At 38.6% G+C, this 13936-nt stretch overlaps 1 protein-coding gene across 1 annotated transcript in view; it reads right to left on the bottom strand.

Annotated features, from left to right (window-relative positions):
- Positions 1 to 13936, bottom strand: part of CNBD1 (cyclic nucleotide binding domain containing 1) — a 500682-nt gene that overhangs the window by 189475 nt on the left and 297271 nt on the right. The gene's annotated exons all lie outside the window — the stretch shown is intronic.

Genomic DNA, 13936 nt, shown 5'->3' with positions numbered 1-13936 from the left:
GGAGTGGTGAGGGGAGAGGGAGGAGGCTTAAGAGGGAGGAGGTACACGGAAGACTGTGGCTGATTCCTATTGTTCCACAGCAGAAACCCACACAGCACTGTCAGGCAACCTTCCTCCAATGAAAAAATAAATTTAAACAAAAATAACGGTTTTAACTTTTAGTTAAATTATATTGCTCAAAGGAAACCTATTTTCTCCAGTCTAGGATGTTATCAAGTCACATAACAAAACACTCACAAAGAGTCACAGCCTACAGCCAGGCAAGAAAACATGAGGGGTTCATGCAAAGTTCCCACTGTAAAAGGAACGGCCCCAAATATCAATAATTATTTAATCATCTCACCTTCAGGGCAATTTTCTTCTCTCTGTCATATTTCTAGTGAGCTCCTTTGCTGGACTCTATAGTGACTACTTTTTCTCAAGTGAGAAATATACTCAAGATTTGCTCCTTGAGTTCAACTCTTTCTTTTCAATACTATTTTCCTGAAAATTTTATCTATCTTATGGATTTACTATCACATTTCTATGTAGACAATTTCAAATTTTATATCTCTAACCATTTCAAGATTATATTGTATACTCAACACAACACTTAAAAATATTTACATAATAACTTTAATAAAACTATTTGATTTAACTGAATTTTTTAGCATGCATAAACACACACACAATGAAAAAACTTTTTTATTCTGAGAAACTATCCTGTTGAAACTGATTTTTTCTGTGGCAAAACCCACAAGTAATATAGATACATTACAATATCCCAGTTTTTGTCAAATTGGGGAGTTTCAAGAAAATTAATAAAAAATTTCATATGTAAGATTTCATGTGGAAATATATATAATCTATCACGTTCTATGTGTTATATGTATTTTTATGTGTACACACAACATCCTATTACATTCATAGAGATATATTCTATTATATATAAAGCTACAATATCTCACAAGATACATAAATTACTTAGGATGTGTTATACCTAAAAACCATATAATATTAAATGCAATATTTTCAATTATTCTAAGATGCTAAACTTACATTCATAGAAATTTAAATGGTGTAGAATATATATACACACATAATAAAGACTGAATGGATATTTATGTAACAGAGTGCTCTGGAAAGCTTTCCTACAGTGAAAGTGACTTTTCCTGTTGCTTCAGAGTATTTGAAATTAAAATGTGTAGGACTTGCATAGAGATTTATCAATCGTAAAATTGATTTTGTGAACTTTAGCTCATTTTCCACCTCAGGAGACTATGAACTGAGATCAGAGTGCTGATAGAAAAGACAGAGAGGTCTGTGTAGCGAGAGCTGAGTCCTGCAGTCATCTCCCCTCCTCCTCCTTCCCTTTGCCCAAAGCTCAAAGTGAGGACTGAAAGAAGCTCTTTCTGCCCCTTTCCTGTCTGCCTGCTTCTGCTCCTCTCTGACCTTAAAAGAACTTCATTATAGGAATGAGATCGCTAGATAATTTAACCTAACTCCTAACTTATTCTCCACTGAATGCACACAGTGCCTTGGAACCTGTTGATTCTTTTCCTAGATTGAAAGAAATAAGAATGAAGAATTAAATAGCAAGAAAATGACTAGCTCTCTACTCCCAGTAGCCTCATTAGCAATCCTGCAGGCAGATCACGCGGGCAAGGTAGCATCTGAAGAAAGATCAGCAGGAGTCAGCCAGTCTGCATGCAAGGGAAAATGACTCGGAACCCAACCTCCTGCCTGGATGATTCACTGAGACTCCAAAAGCAGTCATAGCTGAGCAGACTCTTCTGAGTTGATCTGGAGCACAAATCCACCTTCTCCCCAGGTTGCTGGAACTCTGAGAAAGCAATCTTTCCTTTCTCTGAGAAAGCAACCGTTCACCTCCCTTGTGAGTACTGATCAATGGGCAGCCAAACCCGAGTTCAGTCAAAAGAAGACAGGAAGCCAATGGGCTAAGTGTGTGGCTCTCCCTCCCCCATCAGCCAGGTGGACTCAGCAAAGTTAAAGAGTGTGGAACTGTCTGGAAAGGGGGTAAACCTGGGGACCTGCCTGAAGTGGCAAGTTGATTCAAAAGAGAGACTTCTGTGGTCTCCACTGCACAAAGCCAGGGACAAACATTGTATTAAATAACTCACTATACAAGACAGTGGGCTTCCCAAATGGCTCAAGTGGTGAAGAATCTGCCTGTCAATGCAGCAAACACAGAGACAGGGGTCAGTCCCTGAGCTTGGAAGATCCCCTGGATGAGGAAATAAAAACCCACTCCAGTATTCTTGCCTGAAAAATACCATGGACAGAGGAGCCTGGCAAGTTACAGTTCATTGGGTCACAAAGAGTCAGACATGACTGAGCATGCATTCACAAAACATTACCTTTCAAGGGAGTTACAGAAGAAAGGACACATAAAAGATTGCATTTAGACACCAAATCACTGACGGTAACCATAAAATTCACCTCTAATATCCATTCTCCCTTCCTTCCTGTTGCTCTGAGAGGAGCAGGAAAAGCAGTTAATGAACAGAATAGGATGCAGAGTAAGAAAGAGGGAATAAACTATTGTGACCACTTCCCCCACTGCAGAATTATAGTATAACAAGGCGCAAGTTGTGTTGTCCAGCAGGAGAGTTTGAAATTTTGATATGAAGACAAGACTGGAAAATTTAATATCTAAGAAATGAAATATTAGAAATTTTAATATCTAAAATATCTATTTGTTAATAACTAGGAATCTGACTGAGATTTCATCCAGGGAGCATGTAAAAATACTACTACACAGATTGTTTTAAAGCTTTGTTATTAAAGAAAATAAAGCTATTTTGTAATTTTACCCTACTCAGTCCAAATTGTTCAGTATACATTTATCAAAAGATCTTCATTCCACATGTCTTCAAATGTTTATTGTTCAAAGAAAAGCACTACTAATAAAACATTAAGCTATTTTTAATAATAAAAAGCTTCCACTTAAAAATTGCTTGTATAATGTTGCTAAATGTTACTGTGTCAAAAATACATCTTAATAAAAATACCAGCGTAACCAAATATATATCAATTATAGGGACATATAAAGTATAAAATACCAAATAAGGTACAAAATGCAGAGTGGGTGTGTGTGTGTGTGTGTATGTTTGTGTTAACATATGCCATACTATACCTGAGTTGACTCTAAGGAAACTTGATTTTCTTTATGATTGTTCTTTGCAAAACTGTGAAACTAATTAAAAACAAACTGAAGATTTTAAAACTGCTTAGGATCCTCACTGATGATCTTGTAAATGAATGTTTTTTCCTCTTTTCCTTACGTGCGATCTGCTTACTCGCTCATTCATGTCCAGCTCTTTGCGACCCCATGGACCGTAGCCCTCTCCAGGCTCCTCTGTCTATGGGAATTCTCCAGACAAGAACACTGGAGGGGTAGCCTTTCCCTTCTCCAGGGAGTCATCCAAACCCAGGGAGTGGACCCAGGTCTCCCATGTTGCAGGCAGATTCTTTACTGTCAGCCACCACAAAACAAATTTTCCTTACTACATAAATCAATATCAAGAAAAACAAAAACAAAAATTGTTATTTGCATTTTACCAAATATTTTAGTCCAATTTAGATCTGTAACAGGGAATAAGTGTAATATGTTTGCATATCATGAAAAATGTATTTGATTCTTTGATTGAATGTTTTTCACTTTATGCTCATTATACCCAGATAATGACCACTGGTTTACAAAATTTGCTAGAGGATTAAATTAAAGAGTTAAGATAGTATTACTCCTCTTTTTTTTATGTGATTCTCTGATACAACACAATAAAAAAAGCAAATAGTGGTAAAGAAGCCAAATAGATGAAGGAAAAATAAAACATAACCCTTTGTGAAAAACCACAAAACTCCCAAACATATTTAATGCTTATTTTTTAAATAAATACACAGAAAAGTCAATAAAATTAGACAAAGAATAGCATCTTTTAAAATTTAACTCACATTTCCTATAGAAAACAGGGTCAATAAGGATACTTTACATTTTTAGCAATCCAAGTTACATTATACGCAATAGTCACATACTTTTTCTTCAGCAGACTTAAGAACAAAATCGCTAAAGTTGCTGACATGCAACAAAATTGTCTGCTTTTATCTATATTATTTTTTCAAAACATTCTATAAGTACTAGAAAAAAAAAGAATGATTTAGAGTTATGAACTGCTTGCCAGCCAGCTTGCAATAAAAAGCCATTACTTTAGTACTGATAGTTCCTGGCCTGCTGTGGCAGTACAATTGATAAAACTTTTAATGGTGTTGAACAGGGCTAGGGTATTGTCAGAAGACAATGCTCAGAAAGCTAGTGTCTCAGACTTTTGAGATGTTGTGGATGAATATTAAGAACCATAGAAAAGAATAACTGAGTCATGTTTCTATACAGCAGTAATTAACACAACATTGAAATTCAACCATACTTTAACTAAAAATAAATTTTCAAAAAGAATAACTGTTGTGGGGGGATATAAATACAATGGACAAAGGAAATAATATTTTAGGAAAATTCATCACCAGCTTAAATTGATATAACCAAAGAACTCCATGGTAGCATATAAGGAAAACCTATTCTTCTATAGTTGGAAGACAGAAAAAGGTAAAAATTTGACTTAATATTTTATTATAAGGATACTATAGCTCCAAACAACCTTGCATATGCAACCTCAGCAAGTACTCTGTTGAACCCTGAAACTCAGGGTAGAGACTTTAAAACCTGGTACACTAAGTATCACAATTGCCATCTTTACAGTGAGAAAATATAGTGAGTGCAATAAAAATCTGAGTTTGGGAGCTTCCCTCGTGGCTCAGTGGTGGAGTCCACCTGCCAAGGCAGGGAACACAGGTTCAGTCCCTGATCCAGGGGCGCCCCACATGCTGGGGGGCAACTGAGCCTGCACACCACAACTATCCTGGGCTCTAGAGCCCGGGGTCCGCAACTACATGCTGGGGGGCAACTGAGCCTGCTCACCACAACTATCCTGGGCTCTAGAGCCCGGGGTCCGCAACCACATGCTGGGGGGCAACTGAGCTTGCTCACCACAACTATCCTGTGCTCTAGAGCCCGGGGTCTGCAACCACCGAGTCCACGTGCTGTAGCTACCGAAGCCGCATGCCCCAGGGCTCTGTGCTTCTCAACAAGAATAAACCACTGCAATGAGAAGCCCACACTCTGACACCGGAGAGTGGCCTCTGCTCTCTGCAACTAGAGGCAAAGCCCATGCATGCAGCAACGAAGACTCAGAATGGGAAAAAAAGTAAAAGAAAAAATGAACAAACTGAGCTTGGCCCAGGTCTGGTTCACAGAAGCTCCACTGGATTCATAGAACCATAGCACGACAACTTCCATGGACTTTAAATATGTGATTTGAATGGATACTTGATATTGATCCCATATTGATTTCTTGGTCTTTGTGGTAAAAGCTATTAGTAAGGAAGATCAAGTAGAAATCTGAAATTCCCTCTCCCTAATATCCTCCACCTTAGCCAAGATAGTAAATCAAAACAATATCATAGACATAGCAAGATGAAAGGCTGGGAATTCCCACCCAGTACTCATCCCCTGACAAAGTAACAATTTAACAGCAATCCACAAATAAAAACCTAAAACTATTTAGTACAAGGCAAGGATGCCCACTCTTTCCACTTCTCTTCAACTTATCCTAGGCAGAGAAATGGTGCAAAGAGAAGGAGAAGAAAAAAAAAAGAGGAGAGAGAGAAAGAAAAGTTATCCAAATCAGAAGGAAGAAATAAAATCACTTTCTGTATATGACATGATGTTATATGTACAAAACCTGAAAAACTCCAACAAAAATTGTTAGAAATAATAACAGAATACAAAAGTAACATACAAAATCAGTGTCTTTTCTATACATAATAACAAATTATACAAAAAGGAAATTGAGAAAGCACTTAAAAGAACAAAGATAATAAAATACTGAGGAATAAATTTAAAGATATGTACTGAAAATGATAAAACAGTAATGAGAGTCCTTTGTACTGCAAGGAGATCCAACCAGTCCATTCTAAAGGAGATCAATTCTGGGTGTTCATTGGAAGGACTGATGCTTAAGCTGAAACTCCAATACTTTGGCCACTTCATGCGACGAGTTGACTCACTGGAAAAGACTCTGATGCTGGGAAGGATTGGGGGCAGGAGGAGAAGGGGACGACAGAGAATGAGATGGCTGGATGGCATCACCGACTCTGTGGACATGAGTTTGAGTGAACTCCGGGAGTTGGTGATGGACAGGGAGGCCTGGCGTGCTGTGATTCATGGGGTCGCAAAGAGTTGGACACGACTGAGTGACTGAACTGAACTGAACTGAATGACGTTAAAGAAAGCACAGATAAATAGAGACATTTTCTGTTCACAAATAGGAAAAGATAACATAGTTAAAATGTGCATGTTACCAACTCCAATTCAACAGCATATTAAAAGAATTATACACTATAACTAAGTGGGATTTATCCTGGGAGGCAAGAATGGTTCAATACATGCAATCAATAAATGTGATGCACTGCACTCTCAGAATGAAAGATAAAGATCATATGATCATCTCAATATATGCAGAAAAAAAAAATCTGACAAAATACACCAGTCTTTCATTTCAACAAATTGAGTATAGAAGGAACATGCCTCATCACAATAAAGGCTGTTATGACAAAGCCATTGCTACCATCCTACTCAATGGTGAAAGATTGAAAGCTTCTTTTCTGAGATGGGGAAAAAGACAAGGATATCACTCTCATCACTAGTATTCCTACTGAAATCCTAGTTAGACCAAATAGTCAAAACAAATAAATAAAAGGCAACCAAATTATAAAAGCCACAGTAAATTGTTTTATTATTTGTAGGTGAAATTATCTTATATGCAGAAAAATTTAAAAAAAAGCTGTTAGAACTAATCAACAATTCAATAAAGCTTCAGGATATAAAATCAATGTACAGAAATCAGTGGCATTTCTATATATTAATAGAACACCTGAAAAAGAAATAAACTATACCACTCACAATAATATCAAAAACATAAAATAATTAAAAATTTATATAGTCAAGGAACTGAAATATTTGTACAATGAAAACTGCAGAACTTTTATGATGAAAATTGAAGATACAAAAAGAAAGATAGCCCACGTTCATGGACTGGAGAAATTAATATTATAAATATGTCTATACTATACAAAATCATATATAGATTCAATGTAATCCCTATCAAAAGTCCAGTGGCATTTTTCACAGAAATAAAGAAATCTTAAAATTTGTATGGGACCACAAAAGACTAAATTGCTAAAGCCATACTGAGACAAAAGAGCAAAGGTAGAGGCAGTACAGGATCTAATTTTAAGCTATACTACAAGGATATGGTAATTAAAACAGTATGGCATTAGCTTAAACATAGAGACATACCAATGGAGCAGAAAAGAGAGCTCTGAAATAAATGCCGTCACATATAGTCAACAACTATTTCACAAGGGATTCAGGAAAATTCAACAGGGAAAGAATAGTCTCTTCAAGATATAGTGCTTGGAAAACCAGATAACCACATACTGAATCTGAATTCTTATCTTACAGCACACTACAAAAATTACCTTGAAATGGATTAAAAACTTAAACAAAAGATCTGCTATTGCAAAACTCCTAGAAACACATGCAGGAAAGAAGCTCCTTGAAACTGGTCTTGGTAAAGAATTTTTGGACACAATACCAAACATACAAACAACAAAGGTAAAAATCAACCATCAGAATTACATTAAGATTAAAAACTTATTTACAGCAAAATAAAAATAAACAAATGAAAAGGCAGCCTATATAACGGGAGAAAAATTTTCAATCAGATAAGGGGTTACTATCCAAAATAAATAAGGAACTCACACAATTCAATAGCAAAGAAACAAATAACACAATTTTTTAAATGTGAAAACAACCTAAATAGATAGTTCTCAAAATAATACATTAAAATGACCAACAAGTGCTTGAAAAAGTATTTCACATAACTAATCATACAGGGAGGCCTGGCGTGCTGTGATTCATGGGGTCGTGGAGAGTCGGACACGACTGAGCGACTGAACTGAACTGAACTGAACTGAATCATCAAGGAAATGAAATCAAAACTCTAATGAGATATCACCTCACATTTGTTAGAACATCTTTTATCAAAAAGAAAAGGTAAATGTGCAAGATGTGGTGAAAACTGAATCCTTGTATACTGTTGGTGGACATGTAAATTGGTAGAGCCTTTAAGAAACAGTATGGAGCTTCCCTGGAGAAGGAAATGGCAACCCGCTCTAGTATTCTTGCCTGGAGAATCCCATGGACAGAGGAGCTTGGCAGGCCATGGTCCATAGGGTCCCAGAGAGTCAGACATGACTGAAGTGACTAAGTATGCATGCATGCACGAATCTTCCCTCAAAAAATTAAAACAGAACTACCATACAATCCAGAAATCTCATTTCTGTGCTGTCATCTAAAGAAAGGAACACAGAATATTGAAGACACAGCTGCATTTCCTTGTTTATTGAATCATTATTCACAATAGCTAAGTAAGTAAGTGAAGTCGCTCAGTCGTGTCCGACTCTTTGCAACTCCGTGGCCTGTAGCCTACCATGCTCCTCTGTCTATGGGATTTTCCAGGCAAGAGTACTGCAGTGGATTGCCAATTTCTTCTCCAGGGGATCTTCCTGACTCAGGGATTGAACCTGGTCTCCCACACTGCAGGCAGACGCTTTAGCCTCTGAGCCACCAGGAAAGCCCCAATAGCTAAAATATGGAAACCACCTAAGTGTTTATCCAGGGATGAACGGAGGTGGAAAATACGATATATACACAAACAATGGGATTTTATTAAGTTTGAAAAGGAAGGAAATTCTGACATTTGTGACAACACAAGAACCTGAAAGACATTATGCTAAGTAAAAGAGATCAAATTGCCAACATTGCTGGATCACTGAAAAAGCAAGAGAGTTCCAGAAAAAAATCTGCTTAATTGATTATGCCAAAGCCTTTGACTGTGTGGATCACAATAAACCTTGGAAAATTCTGAAAGAGATGGGAATACCAGACCACCTGACCTGCCTCTTGAGAAACCTGTATGCAGGTCAGGAAGCAACAGTCAGAACTGTACATGGAACAACAGACTGGTTCCAAATAGGAAAAGGAGTACATCAAGGCTGTATATTGTCACCCTGCTTATTTAACTTATATGCAGAGTATATCATGAGGAACGCTGGGCTAGATGAAGCACAAGCTGGAAACAAGATTGCTGGGAGAAATATCAATAACCTCAGATATGCAGATGACACCACCTTTATAGCAGAAAGTGAAGAGGAACTAAAAAGCATCTTGATGAAAGTGAAAAAGGAGGGTGAAAAAGTTGGCTTAAAGCTCAACATTCAGAAAACTAAGATCATGGCATCTGGTCCCATCATTTCATGGGAAATAGATATTGAAACAGTGCAAACAATGTCAGACTTTATTTTGGGGGGCTCCAAAATCATTGCAGATGGTGATTGCAACCATGAAATTAAAAGACATTTACTCCTTGGAAGGAAAGTTATGACCAACCTAGATAGCATATTAAAAAGCAGAGATATTACTTTGCCAACAAAGGTCTGTCTAGTCAAGGTTATGGTTTTTCCTGTGGTCATGTATGGATGTGAGAGTTGGACTGTGAAGAAAGCTGAGCGCTGAAGAATTGATGCTTTTGAACTATGGTGCTGGAGAAGACTCTTGCAAGTCCCTTGAGCTTCAAGGAGATCCAGCCAGTCCATCCTGAGACCAGTCCTGGGTGTTCATTGGAAGGACTGATGCTGAGGCTGAAACTCCAATACTTTGGCCACCTCATGCGAAGAGTTGATTCATTGGAAAAGACCCTGATGCTGGGAGGGATAGGGGGCAGGGGGAGAAGTGGACGATAGACGATGAGATGGCTGGATGGCATCACTGACTCGATGCAAATGAGTTTGGGTGAACTCCAGGTGTTGGTGATGGACAGGGAGGCCTGGCGTGCTGCGATTCATGGGGTTGCAAAGAGTTGGACATGACTGAGTGACTGAATGGAACTGAACTGAAGTAAAATAAGCCAAACAAAGAAAAATAGGATCTCACATCTATATTTTATCTAAAATAGTCAAATTCATAGAAGACAGTAGAATGTTGGTGACAAGGTATAAAGTGAAAATGAAAGTTGCTTAGTCATGTCTGACTCTTTACAACCCCATGGACTGTACAATCCATGGAATTCTTCAGGCCAGAACACTGGAGTGGGTAGCCTTTCCCTTCTTCAGGGGATCTTCCCAAACCAGGGATCAAACCCAAGTCTCCTGCATTACAGGCAGATTCTTTACTAGCTGAGTCACAGGGGAAGCCACAAGGTGTATGGGCTAAGGAAAATGGACAGATATTGATCAGAGGGTACAAAGTTTGCTGTATGCAAGGTGAGGAAGTCTTAGAGATCTGATATACAACACAGTAATATAATCAGCAATATGAATCTGCCTGCCAGTGCAGGAGATGCAGGTTAGATTCCTGTCAGGAACATCCCCTGGAGGAGGAAATGACAACCCACTCCAGTATTCTTGCTGGGAAATCTCCATGATCAGAAGAGCTGGTTTGGCTGAAGTCGATGGAGTCACAACGAGTAAGATAACTGAGCAACTGAGCGTGCACACACACACACACACACACACACACACAATAGTGTATGCTTGAACTTTGCTAGGAGGACAGATATTGTGTTCTCATTACAAACACACAAAAATCTAACTATATAAGATGATGGATATGTTAATTAGCTTGATTGTGCTGATCACTTCACAATGCATACGTATATCAAAACATCAAGATACACACCTTGCTGCTGCTGCTGCTGCTAAGTCACATCAGTCATGTCCGACTCTGTGCGACCCCATAGACGGCAGCCCACCAGGCTCCCCCGTCCCTGGGATTCTCCAGGCAAGAACACTGGAGTGGGTTGCCATTTCCTTCTCCAATGTGTGAAAGTGAAAAGTGAAAGTGAAGTCGCTCAGTCATGTCTGACTCGTAGCGACCCCATGGACTGCAGCCTCCCAGGCTCCTCCATCCATGGGATTTTCCAGGCAAGAGTACTGGAGTGGGGTGCCATTGCCTTCTCCGGATGCACACCTTAAACATATACAAATTTTCTTGTCAAATTATCCATCAGCAAAGCTGGAACGAAAATACTACTACATTCCTGGAAGAATGACACCTATTACTGCTGCCCTCAAAGACCTAATTCAGGATTCAGAGTTGGCAGTCCCATCTTATTTCACTAAATTCTTAAGTTTTGTCCTTAACAAGCAAACAACTAGATCCTATAAGACTGGAGTGGATTACTATAAAGTTAACAAAGAAATGGAAGTAATTATAGCTGCTGTGAAAAACGTGGAATTATTTTTTTCTAAAGCAAATTGAAAAAGTATTGGGTTTGCACAGAAGAACTGTACAAAAAAGGTCTTAATGATCCAGGTAACCTAGAGCCAGACATCTTAGAGTGTGAAGTCTAGTGAACCTTAGGAAGCATTACAACTAAAAATGCCAGTGGAGGTGATGGAATTCCAGCTAAGCTATTTCTAATCCTAAAAGAATATGCTGTTAAAATGCATCACTTAATACACCAGGAAATTTGGAAAACTCAGCAGTGACCACAGAACTTGAAAAGGTCAGCTTTCATGTACATCCCAAAGAAGGGCAATGCCAAAAAATGTTCAAATTACCACACAATTACGCTCATTTCACAGACTAGCAAGGTAATACTCAAAATCCTTCAAGCTAGGCTTCAACAGTATATGAACATAGAACATCCAGATGTACAAGCTGGGTTTAGAAAAGGAAGAGGAACCAGAAATCAAATTGCCAATATCCATTGGATTATAGAAAAGGCAGGGGAATTCCAGGAAAACATTTAGCTCTGATTTGTTGACTACACTAAAGGCTTTGACTGTGGATCACAAGAAACTCCAGGAAATTCTTAAAGAGATGGTAATACCAGACCACCTTACCTGTCTCCTGAGAAACATGTATGCAGGTCAAAAAGAAACAGTTAGAACTGGACATGAAACAATGGACTGATTCAAAATTGGGAAGGAGTATGTCAGGGCTGTATATTATCGTTCTACTTATTTAACTTTGCAGAGTACATCATGTGAAATGCTAAATCACAAGTTAGAATCAAGATTCTAATCCAAAATCACTGCAGATGGTGACTGCAGCCATGAAATTAAAAGACGCTTATTCCTTGGAAGAAAAGCTAGGAGCAACTTAGAAAGCATGTTAAAAAGCAGAGACACTATTCTGCCAACAAATGTCCATCTAAAAAAAGCTATGAGTTTTCCAGTAGTCATGTCTGGATGTGAGAGTTGGACCATAAAGAAAGCTGAGTGCCGCAGAATTGATGCCTTTGAATTGTGGTGTTGGAGAAGACTCTTGAGAGTCCCTTGGACAGGAGGGAGATCCAACCAGTCCATCCCAAAGGAAATCAGTCCTGAATACTCATTGGAAGGACTGTTGCTGAGGTTGAAACTCCAATACTTTGTTTATCTGATGTGAAGAACTGACTCATTTGAAAAGATCCTGATGCTGGGGAAGACTGAAGGCAGGAGGTGAAGGGTTTGATAGAGGATGAGATGGTTGGATAGGATCACTGACTTGATGGACATGAGTTTGAGGAAGTTCCAGGAGTTGGCGATGGACAGGGAATCCTGGCGTGCTGCAGTCCTTGGGGTCACAAAGAGTCAGACACGACTGAGCAACTGAACTGTACTGAACTGAGAAAGAAGATTGCTGGGAGAAATGTCAATAACCTCAGGTAAGCAAATGATGCCACTCTAAGAGCAGAAAGTGAAGAGAAACTAAAGAGCCTCTTGATAAAGATGAAAGAGAAGAGTGAAAAAGCTGGCTTAAAGAAGAGAGTGAAAAGTTTGGATTAAAACTCAGCATTTAAAAAACAAAGATCATGGCATCTGGTCCCATCACTTCATGGCAAATAGATGAGGACAAAATGGAAATAGCAACAGATTTTATTTTGGGGGGGTTCCAAAGTCTTTGCAGATGGTGACCGCAGGCATGAAATTAAAACACGCTTGTTCCTTGGAAGAAAAGCTATGACAAACCTAGACAGCATATTGAAAAGCAGAAACATCACTGCTAACAAAGTTCTATATAGTCAAAGCTATCATTTTTCCAGTAGTCATGTATGGATGTGAGAGTTGGACCATAAAGAAGGCTGAGCACCGAAGAATTGATGCTTTTGAAATGTGGTGCTAGAGAAGACTCTTGAGAGTTCCTTGGATAGCAAGGAGATCAAACAAGTCAATTCTAAAGGAAATCAACCTTGGATGCTCATTGGAAGGACTGATGCTGCAGCTGAAGCTCCAATACTTTGGGACCTGATGTGGAGAGCCAACTCATTGGAAAAGACCCTGATATTGGGAAAGATTGAGGGCAGGGGGAGAAGAGGGTGACAGAGAATGAGATGGTTGGATGGCACCATCAACTCAATGGACATGATTGTGAGCAAACTCTTGGAAATAATGAAGGATAGGGAAGACTGGCGTGCTGTAGTCTATGGGGTTGCAAATAGTTGGACATGACTGAATGACTGAAAAACAACACAGTGTGTGGCCATTGAGTGGTGAGTTCATTCTTTTCCATTCCAATCAAGATAGAAGGTTAGAAGCATTACTCATTCATGTGTGATCAACAGTTTTAACTGGCTTTTATAGCTGCTATTCTAGTTGAACCAGTGCTGACCCTCATGTGGGGTATCCAGGTATCCAGAAATATATTAACCTTTATTTGAGCCAGTTGATAGTCTTCAAACATTGCATATAAATAAAGCGTTTTCTTCAATTGAGACTTTCTGATTTTAATAGAATCAACCCTTTGATTACCTTATCATTGCTCTTGAGATAGACA

This window comes from Moschus berezovskii, chromosome 16 (assembly GCF_049115385.1).
Source record: "Moschus berezovskii isolate FMDL1 chromosome 16, NW_MosBer_1.0, whole genome shotgun sequence".
Lineage (NCBI taxonomy): Eukaryota > Metazoa > Chordata > Mammalia > Artiodactyla > Moschidae > Moschus > Moschus berezovskii.
The sequence above is the reverse complement of the archived record's forward strand: the minus strand, read 5'-3'. Positions and strand labels throughout refer to the sequence as shown.